At 45.1% G+C, this 18,175-nt stretch overlaps 1 long non-coding RNA gene across 1 annotated transcript; it reads right to left on the bottom strand.

The window, feature by feature from the left end:
• Positions 1-226: 226 nt before the first annotated feature.
• On the bottom strand, positions 227-2,786 carry LOC135371414 (uncharacterized). Its single transcript, XR_010415600.1, has 3 exons — positions 2,656-2,786; positions 2,053-2,109; positions 227-372 (listed from the first exon to the last, which is right to left on the bottom strand). It is a non-coding gene; the product is annotated as an uncharacterized LOC135371414 (long non-coding RNA).
• Positions 2,787-18,175: the final 15,389 nt, after the last annotated feature.

Genomic DNA, 18,175 nt, shown 5'->3' with positions numbered 1-18,175 from the left:
CTTTGGTTCTTCTTGCAGTGCTCTTCCCTTGTAGAAGCGTGGGGTTGCCTCAAAAGGGCCGTTTTGAATAGCTGTGGTGGTAGGTCTCAGAGTGGCACACACGGGTGATTCAGCAGCATTGAACTCTTCACTCATGGAACCCCTGAAAGGAGGGTTACATGCAATCGGTTGTAGATGCTTAGATAATAGATTTCCTCTTCTTTTTTTTTTTGTGGCATTCGTTTCATCCTACTTCACTCTGTTGCTCCACAGCTTCTGCAAGTATCAGTTTGCCACCACATGCACGAGCAGGGTGCACTTCAACATCCGGAGCTTCGTTGGTGATCTTGAACGTAGGACAGCACCGTATGAGCCCCAGCACCTGTGTATAGCCTACACACAAACAAAAACATTGTTTGTACATTGCATCATGTCGTGCGCAAGGCAAATGATTCAAGTGAAGTCACGCATTGAAAAATGTGTACATACGGCGCTGCAATGTTGTTTGTGTACATGTTGCTCGAGTGTTACAAATGAAAGTTGCAAATGAAGTTAGCAACGTTTGGGCAATGTCGCAGTATGACATTGATGAAATGTTGCCATACCATTCGGTGCTACCTCGGGTGTGTTCAACAAATACAGATGTAACGCTTTACAATGTTGTAGGAATGTTACATAGCTGTCGCCAAAATGCTGTGTTGTGGTAAAGAAATATGGCTGTAACAGTTGTCATAATGTAGTGAAAACATTACCCAAATGTTGCCACAATATTGTGTGCGCGTTGCTGCGTTGCATCAGGTCGCTTGTGTTCTTTCCATTTTGGCAGACTAATTATCTGTGCCCTGGTCTTGCTTTAAATCCACATACGTTGTGGAGGAAGGCAAAGGGGAGCCAGTCCTTTATGTATTTGAGAAGGGCATTTTGATAACTCTGTCTGGCCCCGGGTGGGCTGTGTCTTTGAATACACGACCTATAAAACAGTCGTTGGGGCAGTATCTTTCGTGATGCTGTTCCCAGGAAGATTTTTTTCTAAAATTCTTTATTGACGTGGTGCAATATAATGTACACTGTTTCTTTTTTGCTGTCAGTATTGAAATTATTGTTGAACTGATACCCACAGTATTGAAACTCACACAACAGAGTTTCTTGTTTGTCTCTTGTGACAAGAGCATTAGCACTCGTCATGAATGAGTGTAATGCCCAGTTACTCAAGCAAATCCACAAAACCTTTTCACTCGCGACTTTACTTTGGTATGGTGGAAGAAAACCCTCGAGGCAAGACTCAACACAATACAATGGGTTTGCGTCTTCTTCTGTCTCTGGGTTTTCTTCCACCATATATAACCAGCTAACCTGAATGTTATGTCTTCTGCATTACTTTAGTACGAGATGAACACAATGATTCGTGGTCAAATATTGTACATTGTTTCATGTGTGGAGATCACAGTATGAATATTTATGCCAATATGTCTATTCATGCAGAAATCGTATAGTTTCAGTGTAGAATGAGCCTGTGATGCTGCTTTTTTTGTGACTGTCGGTGTTTCCCATACTAGTGTTCCTCAAGTTTACTAGTGAGATGATTTTGTCACATCTTACAATAAAACAGCTTCTGTGAAATTATGTGTGTAATGTAAATAATAATTTCTTTTCAAAATCATCCTCCATCCTTTCTCTATTCTTGTTTAGTTTCAGGGCTACCTATGTGACCTAAAGAGTATCGTGTGTGTTATTACCAGCTTATGCTACCAAGAGTACTCACGAGGGTCAGTGTGTCTGGCAGGCAGCCAAGGTATCCATGCGGGGCAGTTGGTACATATCCATTCGTGGTAACTTCAGCAATTGGACGAGGACACAGGAGAGAGGCCTGAGTTTGTGCCTCTCTAGTCTCTCCTGTGTCCTCGTCCAACTGCTGAAGGTTTTCCACGAACGGCAGGCTGCCCACTATGTTTTTACTGGACTGACACAAAAAAATGTCACCAGTTAAGGTAACAGGCCCTTTCACAAGTTTTGAACTACGGGATAGTTTTTAGAGAACCTGGTCAATGTTGACTAAGCAATGCACAGGCTTACATTTGGCTTGTTCGCAGGGATTCTGCAGGCCGAGAACGAGGTGTGGCATGCTCCTCCCTGAAAAACAGAATGTATTACACTTAAATGGTGATCCAGATACTAGATTCCATGAAACAACACTACCATACTCATGAAGACAACTGGGGGTGGCACAAAGCACCACGTGAAGTGATCCCTGACAATTGTCACCACACCTGACATGATATGACGGGGACGAGATCTACGACTGCAGAGGTGAAAAGCAGGTGGCTGACATGCAAAATTTTGTGATGTACTCATATTGCAGTGCTCCCCACTAGCTTCACTGCACCCTCCCAATGGTAGACATTACTGACATACACATCTTATATTTGTACCCTTGAAATTATTAGAAACTTTACTAAATTTCTGAGCTTTGAGTTCAGTGTCACCCCCTTCACACACATGAGACATGTGAAAGGTTATGTACATTGGGTGACATGTGCTGGACTTGGGAAACTGAACAAATATGGAAGGATGCGTGATAAATATCCTATATTAGGCATGCCTGGACATGTTCTGCTCTTGAGACTTTTTTCTTGCATATCTGTATCATCAAACTTTTATGGAGTCTGCAGAGCTTACCCTTCAGATGGTACAGCGGTATCAAGTATGTAGATACGAAAGCCGCTGCTCAACACTGTGCAGTGCTGATGTGTTGTGAGTAGCAGTTGTTTCCAGTTACAGTACGCCTGTACAGGTGTCCTTTGTGCCATAAATTACCAGGGCACTGAGCTGATCCGATATTAGGGAGAGTGCACAGGTGGGATTGAGACTCAAGCCAGTCTGTCTTGAGGCATTGAATGAACCTAGTCTGAGCAGCTGTGAAAGAAACGACTGGCATAAGTAATTGATATTACATAAATCACAAGCAAATTGCAGGTCATCAACTGCGCTGTTTGTGTTGTCCTGTGCACTTGCTTTGCTTTTTCATGTCGCTACTGATGTGACACAATTGTGCTCAGGATTCCACCAGTGCTACAACTAAATCTACACTAGAAAACGAAAATAAGAGGCGTAAAATAATGGTTTCATGCGCCGGGAAACGAAAACGGCAACTGGGAGTGACCGCCTCAAATACTCCTGTCAATGGCTCAGTATCATAACTACCGGTACTTTCAATTCAGTTAGTGTCCGCGAAACCTCGAACTCATGTACTGCAGAAAGTCTTATGCTTATACCTGAAATTGTGCCACGTGTGAATGTCCATCGATGTGCTTGGAATATGCATGGGTTTCATTCTGAAAACAAAAGAAAGCGATAACACAAGTTTACAGCGCTACTATTACTTGAACGCTACGTCATCTTTATCTCTTGAACGCAAGCGTACACAAATGTACGATAATCTTACCTTCATATATCTTCTCCACAGGAGTCATAGAAAGACGGTCGGCACAACATCGCTTTTAACGACTTTTTCTTTTCTTCTTTGTCGGTGGCACGCTCAGTCTTGCTCTGAAGATATCACTACGTCGTAACGTCCGCGTCGTCTGAGAAGTGCATCGAACATACACGAGACGCTGTTTTCAGTTTTATCCCACGGTTGATAGCACGCATCAAAGTGCAAAGTTGGGGCAATCAGTAATGATAGCACGCAATCGTAGATTACCACTTTCGCTCCGCACATCGTCGTCTAGGGTATGGTAAAACGAAATGTTCGGATTCCTCGTTGAGGTATTCTTGCAGTAAGGCACACTGCGAACATTATTATCCGGCATCCTTGACAACAAATGCCGCGTACAGCAACTAGAAACATTCTGAAGCTTCGGAATCGGGACAGATGCAGACGCGGGAACACTAGCAGTATACGTCGTCTGCTCAGGCACCATCCGGGGCCTCTCAAACAACCAATGAGCTGAGATTCCGCAGAACGTAACTTGTAGCTGTTGTTGCCAGCTGACTTTTATGTTGAGAATGCGGATATGATTATCTGAAAATTAATTTTCTTGATAACAATGCAGTTTTTTTTGCGGCATAATTTGTAGGCTTACATTTCAAGCTAAGGGTAATCGAACGGTGACACCTCCCAAAGCGAGTTGCTGCATGCTACTATCCCTTTAAGTAACCATCAGCCACAAGCAGGTTCTCCGAACCTCCAAACAAAGTACGGAATACGAGCATGCCTGGGTAAAGGCTCGCTTTCGTGGAGCAAAATTACTGCCGAAGAACCGGTTAAACCAGGACCGAAAAAAGTAACGGTTCCAACCCATGTAAACGTCCCGACCGCTGACCGTTTGTCTTTTTTCTTTTCGTTTTTGGGGGGTCTCCCTGCTGAGCCGAACCCGAACCGAACCGACATACCTGAACCCGAACCCTAACCGTACCGTAAAAAATACCGGTTCCGATCCCTGCCCGAGGCCTTTCGATCTGTCTCTGCTGGCTCCCCAGCCACACTGGGATCCCGGGGAATGAACGAGCTGACCGTGAGGCGCGGCGAGCGTTGGCGCAGGAGGAGTCAGCTCTAGGACTACCGTACCAAGACATCCTGCCAGTACTAAGAGAGCTGTCTACACACTGTAGCAGCAGGAGTAGGACATGGAAGAAAATAACAAGCTACACGTCACACAGCCACACGGTTTCGCCCCGCATCGGACTGAACACATCAACAGATTCCTCCGAAGTTCTGTACGCAAGATTGAGGATTGGACACACATGGCTCACGCATCATCACCTACTAAGAGGTCAGGATCCGCCAGTTTGCGTGCACTGCGGTGACACGTTGACTGTCTTGCACTTAGTGACATCCTGCCCTCACTTCGAACACCAATATCAACAGTATTTCACCGCATTCTACAGATACCATGTCCAACTCCACCCAGCCCTTCTACTGGGTGATACTCCTCTTGTGCCGTTTGATAATGTTATCCAGTTTCTCATCATGTGTCGGTTACTTGGTCAGATGTAGATGTAGACGTAGTCAGCATTGCTCCGCTTTTAGCCTTTGCCACCTAACTCATCCTGTAAATCTCTCATCCTGGATCATCTCATCGCACATATTTGCAGATAGCTTTTAACTGCAGGACTCACTTGTTATCGTCCTCCTCCTCTCTTTCTCTCATCATCATCTCCCACACGCTCACCATAGTTCTGGCGCTCTTTGGACTTTGTGCCATTAAACACATAATCTCTCTCTCTCTTTCGCTTCTTGCAGTGCATCATCCATACATTACGGATGAACGGAAAGAGCTTGTGTCGCACGTTTTCGTTGTCATTCTGCCACTGCGGAAACGAATACCGGAACAAAATCATCGACATTGAGAGCCAAGCTATCGGTAGTAAGGAAAAACAAAAGTACTATCGATAGCTGAGAATCGGTAGTTACATGACACTATTGATTGTTTGAAAAAAAAAGTTAGTATCAATACTCAATTCATCGATAGTTTTGCGTCACTACCAGCAATGCGTCTTGTCCCATCTAATGTCTGGTAAGCACTATTATGTTTCAATAGACCTCTCCCTCTACACAAACAAATGACGTCAGGTGGCACAACAGCGCCGCCAACGCGCTAGAGTGGAACCACATAGCAAAAAATCATTAAGTTACAAGAATGCCATGCGTAAATGTGGCTTCTCGTATTGTAGGATTCTTTTTTTTGTTGTTGTTGTTGTAATACCTTACGTGTTATTAGTTGTATAGCCTTGTTCTGTTCCATTCTACCAGTATCCCTGTCTTTTCGGTAGCCCTTCCTAAAGGTCGCTAGTGAGCTCTTGCACCTTCTGGAGCTACAGGGGCACGAGATTCTCACATAGTGCACAGGGTATCTCAATACAAAGCAAGCGCGAACTAAGTCGTAATAACAGACCACATTCCGGACAGGATTACGACATCGACTTTCAGACTATGCAAACCGTGGGGTAAAGCCTTCTTTTCTTTCAGCGGTGGACTGGGAACGCGAACGAAGACATGAAAGGCCACGTGACCTCATTTGTGTGTATCACTAATACAAAGAAGTGACACGTGACCTTTGTGAAGAAATACGACTTTGTGAAAGGCCGGTGTTCTCCACCTGTGCCGTTTCTCTTTCGGTATGTCTGTCAGCGTAATCACTACGTCACAGTGACGTTTCTTCTGCGAGAGGTATATACGTCCGTCCATCAGTTTAGCGTTCCTGTATGACGGACGCACGGGTTTGCAATTCACGTCCGCACTTTTGCGGGTTTGCTTTACGGGAAACGGTCGACTACGTGAAGCCGAATAGGTGAAGTCGACCACGGGAAGTCAAGTAAGAGTAGCTCGCGGCGGCGCGGTTACCGGGGCAACGACTGGCATTTCATGCTGCGCTCAGTCCAAAAATTTCAACTCTGCGAACATACGCGTCCCTTTCGAAGGGGCTTGCATGGGGGGGGGGGGGGTGTACCCTGTTACGCACTTTTAATAATAAAACTTTTGAAATCCACGCTAAGAAATCCACCCTTCAAATTCCAATCCTTTGAAATCCAAGCTGTGAAAATAAATCACAATGGGTCTATGTAGTCCAGTGTTTTACGTGAGAAAATCGGCGTTTAAGAAGGTCACACTCCAGAATAAGGAGTCTTTATGCAATTCTGTGTCGTATTCAGCATGCATCTCTCAATTATTCATTAATTTAATTAAGTTACAGGCGTAAATAACTACGCGTATGAATACAAGGAAAACAACGCTTCAGCGGTTCGGCCGTTCGGCTACCATTGAGGACGAGGCTATTTGAGAAAATGGAGTAACGACGGAGCCGTATTGTGTTGCGGGATCTGCTGCATAAAAAAGATAATCACTGCAAGCTCAAATAAAGCTTATGTTTATTCTGCCGATTTCGTCGGGTATTTATTCTTCAGACGCGTAACGACTTGGTGTGCTAACACGCGCGTGCAACTCATGAAGGAATTCATGGGTGAAGTGACATTGATGCAGTCGTAGCTGTTTTGGACAGGAAATCGGGTAGCGAAAAATGTCCAGGATGAGCAACATATAAAACGTACCGCAAAACTGCTGTGTCGACCATTTCTCACGACGGTAATCACGTAAACATCATGTAAACGTCCCTTGCATTCCTCGGCCTCAGCCTACGAAGAACCGCTAATGTTATGTTTGATAAAAGCCGCGAAAAGTGGTTCAGCAAGGTAAAACTGTGCCGGGAACACCGTCACATGAGGGAGGTGTTTAATTAAATCACAGTGAAAGATAGCAAAGGACTCTTAGTGGTCATGTAGACAGCAGATGTCGTTCACCAACACATCAATGGATTGTATAAATATTCTTCCTGTCAATGGACAACTGACATTTTCCTCCCGTCTCTACTGAGCAATGTTGACCCAGAGCTTGGTTTTTGGATGCTACAAAACACTTCTCGCCAAGATGGTGCACTGTGACTCAATGGGGCATTTACAGCCCAGTGTCATTACCATCTGAGGCAAGTTGACTCTCTCAGATACTGTCACTGCAGTGCTGTAGAACACCCAGAGTATATTCTGTGTCACTGCCCACACTACCAAGCTTTCCAAACTCAAACTGCCATTTTCAGATAAAGTTGCTTGGCTTATGGCTAAATCGAGCCCACGAATGCCTGCTCTCAAAGCTCTTTTGGCAATTTTGGACTCCATGGGACATTATTTCCTTCCTCACACCACAAGCAGCTATGGGGTAGAGTATTGCCCCAGGCAATGAAACTCCCTGTCCATCTCAAAATAAAGTTGATGAACATCTGCAACTTCTGCGAGGTGGTTTAAACCACTCTTATAACTACCTTTTACATAAACAACATACAGAAACCGACACTGAAGATTTTTGTTTAAGTTTAATTTGTAGAAGCTTTCGCTTGGAGGTCCACGCTTCCTCAGGTCCTACCTGCACTGTTAAAACAGAACTTCACCACATAGCACGCTCCTAGCCAACCATCATTCCGAATGATATCATTCTGTGCATTGATCTGTTGAAACTGGAAGGAGGCGCCTATATGAGACACATTATGCTTGTCCCAGATATGCGCCTCCCCCCTGTTTTGAACAAATCAGGACACAGAATGATGTCATTCGGAATGATGGTTGGATAGAAGCGTGCTATGTGGTGAAGTTCTGTTTTAACAGTGTGAGGAAGCGTGGACCTCCACGCGAAAGCTTGTACAAATTAAACTTAAACACAAATCTTCAGTGTCGGTTTCTGTATGTTGTTTATGTGATGTACAGGACTTGACTCCCTCTTCGTATACACTTCAACTTCATGTTATGTGTAACCCAGGAATGTTGGTATGTGGGTGGAGTGGCTAGTTTGCCACAGTACCACAAATAGGAACACAAATGGCTGATAAATCTGCTGCAGAATCTGGGCCAAGGGGATGAGCACTTGGAATCGTCACAGTTTTTAGTACCATGCAGAGGAAGATAAAGTAGAGCACCCTCAAATTTTGTACTAATTTTTCTGAATTGCTCGTAATTATGCTCCAGCTACATAGGCAGCAGTTAAAATGCTACTCACAATTGCCAAAACTTCATGCTAGCACTCAAATCTTTTTACAAACTTTGGTTTGTAAAACTTGGTTTGTGATGTGATCAATGTTTCGGTGACTTCCATAGGCCCGGTTTCACCAACTCTAGTTAACTGAACCAATATCAAGGGTTGCCAATTCTTGAACTTAACAGACACTTCTTTGTTTACATCGGTGATGCGGTGAATAGTTCAGTAATAACTCCTTTAGTGAAGCAGATAGTTTAATGACTGTTCAGATGCTGAAAAGGTTGGTGAAACTGGTTCATTATGTAGCCTTTGTGTTCTGGTGCTGTGCAATGGTTTTTCAGGGATTCAAACTACAAAAAAGGTTAATAATAAAAAAAATTTCTTGGCATACCTACCTACATACATGTCCCGGACAGCACGTAAGAAACTCAACAAAATATAAATATAATCATGACGTTGGTAGACAGACTGAAACCGAAACAAATCGGAAGGGTAGGGCTGGGATCCACGAATGGGCACTTGTTCGCTGCCTCCTCTTAAATAAAAGTAGGAACGAAAGTCGCGTGCTCTCTCAGAGACCACCGTAATCCCCTCAAGACCGTGCCTTTTAGACGCGAACTCGTCCCCCCTAGCTTTGAGCGTAGCTCAACTGTACCAAATTGGTGGCTCTGTTGAACAGTGCGATGTCATTTGTTTTTATGATGGACAGTATGATGTCATTTGTACCGTTTCTAAGGCACTTTTTACAAGGACTTTGTATGCCAGCAGCGTACTGTCTGCGAAAGGTAGTTTTCGTGTCCACTTCAAGAAGACAATTTTCTTAAGAGGCTGAGAGGATGCGAAACTACTGTGTGATTTCCACTAAATATCAGAAGAGAGGTGCACACCTAAATACCTGAAACCCTCAACTCAATTAATTGTAAGATCAAAATTACGTGGGAATATATTGAGGTTTGTCTCGTTCACAAAAGATATCATTGCACACTCTGCAAAGTTCATCAGTAGTTGCCATGGCCTACGTCAATCTTAAACACTGCAAACCACCCGTTGAGCATAGTCAGTCTGCGGTACGCAAAGTGAAAAGCGTCATTGCCCATTGTGAACATGGCCATGCAACACTGCATGCTTGCGGCTTCGCATTTCTCACTACTTTCTTTTATGAGATGACTAATGCTTTGCCAATTCAACACGAACATACTTTGTAACAACTATACTTCAAACTTTGGAACAACTTTGCAAAGCATATGTACTCGTATGCACTTCCTTGAATCGCTTCAGGAGTATTTCTCCCGTAACATATCTCAGCAGATGCAGTATGTCATGTAGGTAACACTATTTTTTCACAGTATTTGCTTGATATGGTCCAACAAGCAGAGATATCAAATCTTTGTGCCAAAATGGTGTGCCACATGTCCGTGTAGAGACGAGTCGCTTAGATGGAATAGGTACAGCATCTTGATGTTGAATGCAAGAAGTTAATGTTTGACAACATATATGTCATGGGTTAAATAGAGCAGTATATCATACACATCAGAAGAATGCCAACACTTCAGTGCTTTACCTTTACCTGTTATTCCTATGTTTACTCTCCCTTCTATTGGAATTATGTATTTCAGAATGATTTTTGTATTACTGAATTTTAATTTGGCAATCCTTTCACATGTCTTGTGATAGACAGGTTAGCAATGTAAGCAGTGTTTATGTGCGTCTCACAACCTGCATCTTTATGCAAAAATACTCCAAAAGCCGGGAGATGGCATAACTAGACAATGAAGTAGAGAACTCCGACTTAACATAACAAAATAACAAGGTTTACTCAGACGTTTCATCCGTCATGCGACGGACATCATCAGTGCCAAACTGAATGAGAGATTACACAACCGGTCGGGGAGGGGCCACGGTTTTTGTTATAAACCGAGGGGTCACTGCGTATGTGCCAAGACTCTAGAAGCTTCCTGTGTCCCCATCTTTGTTCTCTCTTGTTATGTTAAGTTGGAGTTCTCTATTGTTTTGTCTGCATTTTTATGTCTGAGGATGTTTTTGTGACAAGAGGGCAAGGGTGCCGGCAACATGGCATACGTTCACAAAAATGCAGAACCAGAGAGACACACGCACACAAAAAAAAGTATAGCATAACACAGTCCCAATCACTTTGTCGTGTCCTTTTTGATGTGTCGTCTGTTCTACAGTTGTTTTTTTCGTGTGTAGTTTCTGGATTTGAAGCCCAGGAGCAGTTGCTATAGAGGATGCTGATAACATGTGAAGCATACATTTTCTCATTCTCACATTATGCTGTAAGCAGTGTGAAATACAACCCAAACGGAATTTAATGAGAGACAACTTGTCACCAAAATCAGTGTGGGAACATTGCAAAGGAAAAATAATTCTAAACCATAATGGATTCCTATCCTATTTAATGGTACAGTATCAGATGAAAGTAATTCAAAGAATATTAAAGAAGTAACTGTGCAAATTATCAGTCAAACAGTGAAGCTGGCTGCAGTACACAACAATGTGTCACATGTAACAATATCAGTGTTTCCAAAACTGACACATGAACCTTAGGGAGGCCGCAATAGTCAAAGCGGGGGTTACACAATTTGGCGAAAAGAAAAAGCAGATGAAGTGAACGCAATATGCGACAAAACCAAGAAAACTATCACGCTACAACTGCAACGTAAGTTGTTTTTAAAAAATAGAAGTTAGTTCACGGCACAGATATCAGCTGTCGAACACACAGCCATCCCGAAAACTGTGCCCATCTTCGTTGATGCACCCACGAATCCACAGGAAGATCGCCGAGGCTTTCCCACTCGGCTTAAGTATCTGTACCTTGAACTGTGAACAGTTTGGTGTACACTCCAGAAAACGAGAACAGCTGATTGCCGATTTCATGGGCGCGGCCATGCGAGCCGACAAGGACAGTTCAACAGAGGAGCAATTTGAACGCGAATGTGGCGCTAGTGGTAGGCGCAACAATTTGCACTTCAAACGACGTAAAGTGAACAAAAAGTGAGCAGCGAGGATGCTTGCTTGCTCATTTGTCATTATCTGGGCCTGTAATACACATCACGGTTCAGAAAGGCTGCTAAACGCCGATGACCGGCACAAGAAAAACGTCTTTGCACTGTTTTTTGACCCGTTGCGGTTCAAGCGAATATACATTCTTTGCGCTTCCTTCCTGTTTTTTTTTTCTTTTTTCTTTATTGTTTTTTACTGTTGTCGGTTCGTTCCGCAGCCCTACCTTGGAAAGCTGCTGCTGGTTAGTTTCGGTATCAATCGGAATGTGGGGGCAGGGGGAACAGTCCATCGCTCCTCGAGTTTTCACGGTGCTGGCTCTGCCCCCCCCCCCCCCCCGAATTTTCCCTCCGAGGACCTCTTTCAAAATGCCGTACTTCTCAATCTCTAACTCCATGTCCCGCAGTGCCCTCCTTCAGGTTTGGTTAGGTTAGGGCTCGCTTCCCCTTGCCAACTTCCGAGTTAGTGCGAGCGAGGTATCTCCATAATGGAAAATCTGAAACGGTGCACTAAAAACAAATGTCAACTCTGTGGATAATAATTTGAAGCATATTATAGATGAAGGATTCATCTCATATCTAAACCGATTGCCAGCAATTCTGCTCTTTCTCTTTCTCGAAAGAAAGAAAAACAGCACACAAAAAAATACATCTTAGTGAATTATGGAAATTAGAATGCCAAAATACCTTGCAGATAAGGTTTTCCTCCACTCGCGTACGCGGAAGTGCGAAACTATAATGTATACGTAGTCCTAGTTGTTTTATTTTAAAAAATCTCAATTAAAAATGGCTACGACCACGAAGTATGCGTTTGTGGCACCCCGCTTATTGTGTGTGTGTGTGTTTCAGCTTGGACAAACTTTTATAAAAAAAAGTCGCGAGAGCACGTCATTTTCACAGTTGAGTTCTACGGGTGCGTATCTTTTCCAAGAAAGACTATAATTACTAGTAAGGATGACTTTTTTTTTTGATTGGGTGTTAGCGCCGCGAAGCAACTGTGGCTATGAGCGGCGTACAGAGGTGGACAGACGGAGAGAGGACAGCAGGAAGGAGTGGGGGACAGGTGGATTAGTATGCGTCCTGGGCCGACTTCAGAGGGAACTGTGCCGACATTCGTCTGGAAAGACTTCGGAAAACCCAGGGAAAACCTCAGACAGCACAGCCGGCGGTAGGATTCGAACCCACCACCTCCCAGTCTACAGCACGACCTTGGTTACCGCCAACAAGCGGACGCCTTAGCCCACTCGGCCATGCCGCTGGTAGTAAGGATGACTAATCAATTAAATTCATTAATTAACTCTAATAAGGACGTCTTGAACAAAAGCCAGATACCCATATGGGAGACTGTCCTAGTGAAAATCCACACCACGTTTAAAAATTTTGAAACACGTACGTGTATTAAAACTTCCATCCCTGAATTTTGACATGCAAATGGGGCAAACCCAAACCGTGGCAACCACGTTTGGGGGGGGGGGGGGGGGTCTTAACGGTACGGGATACTTCTGTATGTCAACTGCGCTCGCAACTATATTGTCTTGGCTCGGAAACCGTATGTTTCTGGAACGTAGAGAGGGAAAAAGGAATCACAAAACACGAATATACTTCAAGTACTCTTCTCCTTAGGGAAGCGAGGAAGCGAGAGATTTATTGACTCTACGTTGCACTAGTGTCAGCGCGCAGAGCCGTTGAGCTGGAATTGGAATTATAATTGGAAATGAATATATATAATGATAAAAAATACTAAAAAGCAAAAAGAATGAAAAAGGCGTTATCTGAGCTGATCGAGCTTGGTTCACTCTGGAAATTGTTGCACCGACGACTGGCGCCACGTTCGAGCTTACCTAAAATTGCTCCCCTGTTGAACTGTGCTTCTCGGCTCGCATGGCCGCGCCCATGAAATCAGCAATCAGCTGTTCTCGTTTTGTGGAGTGTGCACCAAACTGTTTGCAGTTCAAGCGAAGGTACTTAATACGAGTGGGAGAGCTTCGGCAGTCTTCCTGTGGATTCGTGGGTGCATCAACAAAGATGGGCACAGCCTTCGGGATGTCTGTGTGTGTGACAGCCGGTGTCTTTCTCAGTCTGTTACGTCGCGAGACAACTGAGATCACCGTCTGTGCGCGCTCAGGAAGCTTGAAATCTGCCCTGGTACATAAACAGTAATATATACCTTCAATATACGCTGATACATATACGGTCAATAAATTGGGACTTCATCCACGGCAATCTTTCTCGAAGTTCACAAGAGACACTGTTTGTGGATTTATGCCTTACATTTAATCTATCGCATGTCGTTCCACATCCTACCCGAATAACTCAAGCCACGCAGTAAACCCTTGACTTGGTTTTAAGCTCCCATCCTGAGCACATCACTTCTGTGCATGTCACTGATGGTCTCAGTGACCACAAGGCCATTTTCTAAGATATCTCTTCAAGTAGTCCAAAGGTTCATAAATTCAACGATAAAATCATATACGACTATGCTCGAGCTAACTTCCAAGCCATCAACGAGGGTCGTTATGCTCTGTACGAAAATTACTTTCATGACACCTTGCCTCACTCCATTGAGGATAACTGGTCCCTCTTTCGTGACAACATAAACTAGCTTACCGAGTACAATGCTCCAACGATAAGAGTGAAATCTTATTATCATAATCCTTGGTTCATGAAAAGTCTTAAAATCCTGCTAACCAATTAAAAGCGTTTATTCAGGAAGGCAAAGTGTCTTGGTGACGACGTATCATGGGCTAAATTTCACTACTGTGAACGGGAATACAGGCGATCAAGGAAGGGAAACGTAAGTTCTTTACCATTGACCTCCCGTCTCTCTTGACGAATAAACCAAAACAATTTTGGAAAATTTTATCTCCACCAAAATCCCACCTTATCAGTCTAACTGGCACCCGCCGACAACGACTGCGCCAACGCTTTCGCTTCCTTGTTTTCATCCGTTTTCAACACCGATAACGGGTACACCCAAACTCCATTATCAGTACCTATGGTCCCCATTCATATCAGCACCCATGGCATTTGTAAAATCATTGGGTCGCTTAAGCTGTCGTCAAGTGCTGGTCCGGACTCTGTTAACCCGAAGGTTCTATACAACACGAGGTCTATTTCCATATTTCCAGCAAGATTCTATGTTGCATATTTACTCAGTCACTCCAAGATTCTGCCATACCGCAGGACTGGAATACGGCGAAGATTCCCTATTGAAAAAAGCGACATCAGGTCTGATGTGATTTGGGACACTGGCTTGATGCTAACACCACCTGATGTTAACATCAGAGCCGCTCAGACGCTGATGTTAACATCAGCTGATGTTAGCATCAAGACAGCGTCCCAAATCACATCAGATCTGATGTTAACATCACAGCTGCTCTGATGATGATGTTAACATCAGAGCTGCCCTGGCTGATGCAACCATCATAGTTGTCTTGATGCTGATTTTGACATGAGAGCTGCATTGATGCTGGTAATGACAATCTTGAAAATGCAGCAGTCTTTGGTTTCTGAAATGTTCTGCAAAGAGAGCGCTTCATGCCTGTGGCAGATGAGTACCGACAAGAACCCTCACGAAACAGAAGATAGCAGCAAGAAGCATTTTATTCACCACTCCGGAGTACTTACCTTTCAACGCATATCCATTTATCATCAACATACCTGAGCGCTGAACTCACGGGGGCACAAAACTGGTAATCATCGAGCGGTGAACAACAACGAAAAAGAGCACACCTAGTTCCTTATTTCCGATCCAACTTGTCCGTTTCCGAAAAAGCACTTCGAAGCGTTGTCATGTCGAGCAAGAGTCCCCAACACATTGAACACGGTGCTTGCGTTTCTCTTGCTGGAGGCCGCTGCGTCATACACGCTCAACCTGCAAGAAATATCGTTCCAGAAAACAGGATGGCAGGATACCTATGTAAAGTAGTGTAGATACATATGACGTATCGTCTGCACAAAGCATACAGTCGATTTCACCTAACGTTCTATCTCCCTGTCGTTGTGCAGATCGCCTGCAAATAGAGTACATCGGACAATGAGAATGCACGGCGCAGTCGAACATATTACTTCAAAGTTGTATTAATTACACACCTGAAACGGAAAGAATCCTGAAGGCGAAGATAGATTTGGCTTCACATCCAGGGAAGCGTCTTCACTCTGACATTTCAAACGAGACTGACTGCTCTGCTCGCGGTTTGGAGATACGCTTCCACTTACGGACAGTTACAATGTCAGACGCGTTGCAAGAACGACAGCATCAAGTGAGAGCAACAATACAAAGGCTCTAAATCGCTTTAGACTCGCTCGAAATTAGAACGCTCGAAATTACACGAACTACACGCGGCGACGAGGAACGTCCGTTAGAGCAGCCAAAGCAAAACCAACAAAAACAGCGCATACGTGACACTGGTTGGTGGCATAGAGAACAAGCAAGGACGCGCGAGCGCGGGCTAGCCTGCGTTGAAATGGGCATGGAGCCAACATCTCCACGCAATAGCTTTCAGACGTAGAATCGTACTACCTCTTGTGACTGTGGTCGTTCCAGGATGTTTCTGGAAATGCTTCTGTTTTCATAGGAACCACTGAATGTTGTGTTTGAAGCAGGAATATCTCGGCGGCGGTACTTCTTGATGTTAAGAGAGCATACGACACCGTTAGCTGTCCATCAATCTTACATGCTCTATACAGCGCTGCGCTCTCACGTACAACGTTGCTTTGGATAGCCGATTTCCTCAGTCAACGAGGTATGTTCGTCCGGACAAGACAAGGCGACACAGAGCAATTCCCCATCTCTCAGGGGGTACCACAAGGAAGCGTCCTAAGTCCGCTCCTCTTTAATGCCGTTATGGCGGGCATTGGAACCTGCATTCAGCGGAAAGTCAACTTGTCCCTGTATGCCGATGACATCTGTGTTTGGACTACAGGCACTTCCCGTCCAGCACTCCGTCAGCGTCTTCAGCGCACGTTAGATGTCATTCGCCTCTACTTACTCCAGGCAGGAATGGAGATATCCGTACAGAAAAGCGCAGTTCTAGCCTTCACGCGTAAAGACATGCATAGATATCGCCTGTATATTGGTGGAAGCTAACTGGAGCAGGTGACACATCACAAGTTCCTCGGCGTGACTCTATCATGGAATTTGTCGTGGAAGCGCCACATAGACGTCATTGAACAGAAGGTCCAACGCTGGGTCAACGTGATTCGTCACTTCGCAGTTATGAGATGTGGGCGAGACGAGAAGGATCTCCTCATGCTGCACAATGCCCTGGTTCGTGGCTCAGTGATGTACAGCCTTCCCGTCCTGCACGGACTTCCTCAGACACTGATTCAAACGATTCGAGCCATGCTAGCGCGCAGTCTTCGGGTGTGTCTTGGGGTCCCGCGAGGCGCTGAAACCCGTCTAGTAGTGGCTGAGGCCAGGGACATCCCCATTGAGGTTCTCCGTACTCGGGAAACTGCACGCCACTATCTGCGTCTACGTGCCCATCATAACCGTCACACTCTGATTCGCAAGCTTCACGCTAGACGGAACGCGACGGTTCATGCTGCTGTGACATCATTCAGACCTCATATCTCCAAATTCATAGTCGACCAGACGGCACCCAATGTGCCTCCATGGACGTTGCCATCGCCGCCTGTCACTGTCTCCATCCCCGGCCTCAAGAAGAACAAAAGAACTATCCTGATTTTATTCGTAGGCAACTTACCCTTGACTTCATCGAGGCTCAATACCGCAACAGTACCGCTGTATACACGGATGAATCGTCGACCAGGGACACTTCATCTTCAGCCTTTGACATTCCATCACAGTCTGTTACACGTGGGTGTCGTCTATCTCACCGTACCTCATCGACATCCGCGAACTTCATGCTAACTTGTTATTCTTGGCATATGCGGAAGACTGTGAATCGCGGCACTGGGTAATTTACAGAGACTCCAAAGCAGCTCTCCTGTGCGTTAAAAACATGGGCATCCGCGGTTCCCTTGCCTCAGTGGTGATAGACATCCTGTGCGCCCTGAAGTCCGTACAAGATCGCTCCCACTACGTTGCCTTTCAGTGGGTTCCAGGGCATTGCGGAATAACTGGGAACCACGAGGCCGACGCTGCCGCTGCCGCTGCACACCAACAACGACCTTCTATGCCCATTATACTCTCGAGAGGAGACAGAAGGTCCCTCCTCAGGCATTTGTCCGATTCGTGGTCTACCCTACAGTGGCAACACGACATTCCAACTATGTCCTCTTTGGGAAATGTAGACCCAACGCTGTCATACCGGCTGCCTGCAAAGCTTCCTCGTCCTCTGAAGTCACTCATCCACAGGCTACGTCTGAATGTGGCCTTCACTCCATCCTATCGATACCAGCTAGGCTGTGAGGCTAGCCCTATGTGCAACGAGTGTGGCGTACTTGCCAACGTTGAGCACATACTCCTCCGCTGCCGCACCTATGTCAACGAGAGGCGTAAACTGCAGTCACAGCTTGCCACCCTTGGTTGCTGCCCCTTCAACTTGTCGACCATCCTCGGCCCTTGGGACACCGCGGCCGACTCCAGGGCGGCCTTACGTCACGTGGTTGACTTCTTTGAGGCGACAGGCCTAAAGGACTCACTATGACCCCAGCAGCGCCCTCGGATATTCCCATCATCACGATCACGTCCAGC

Source organism: Ornithodoros turicata, unplaced genomic scaffold (genome assembly GCF_037126465.1).
Source record: "Ornithodoros turicata isolate Travis unplaced genomic scaffold, ASM3712646v1 Chromosome11, whole genome shotgun sequence".
Lineage (NCBI taxonomy): Eukaryota > Metazoa > Arthropoda > Arachnida > Ixodida > Argasidae > Ornithodoros > Ornithodoros turicata.
Note: the sequence above shows the minus strand (reverse complement) of the source record. Positions and strands in the feature narration are given on the sequence as shown.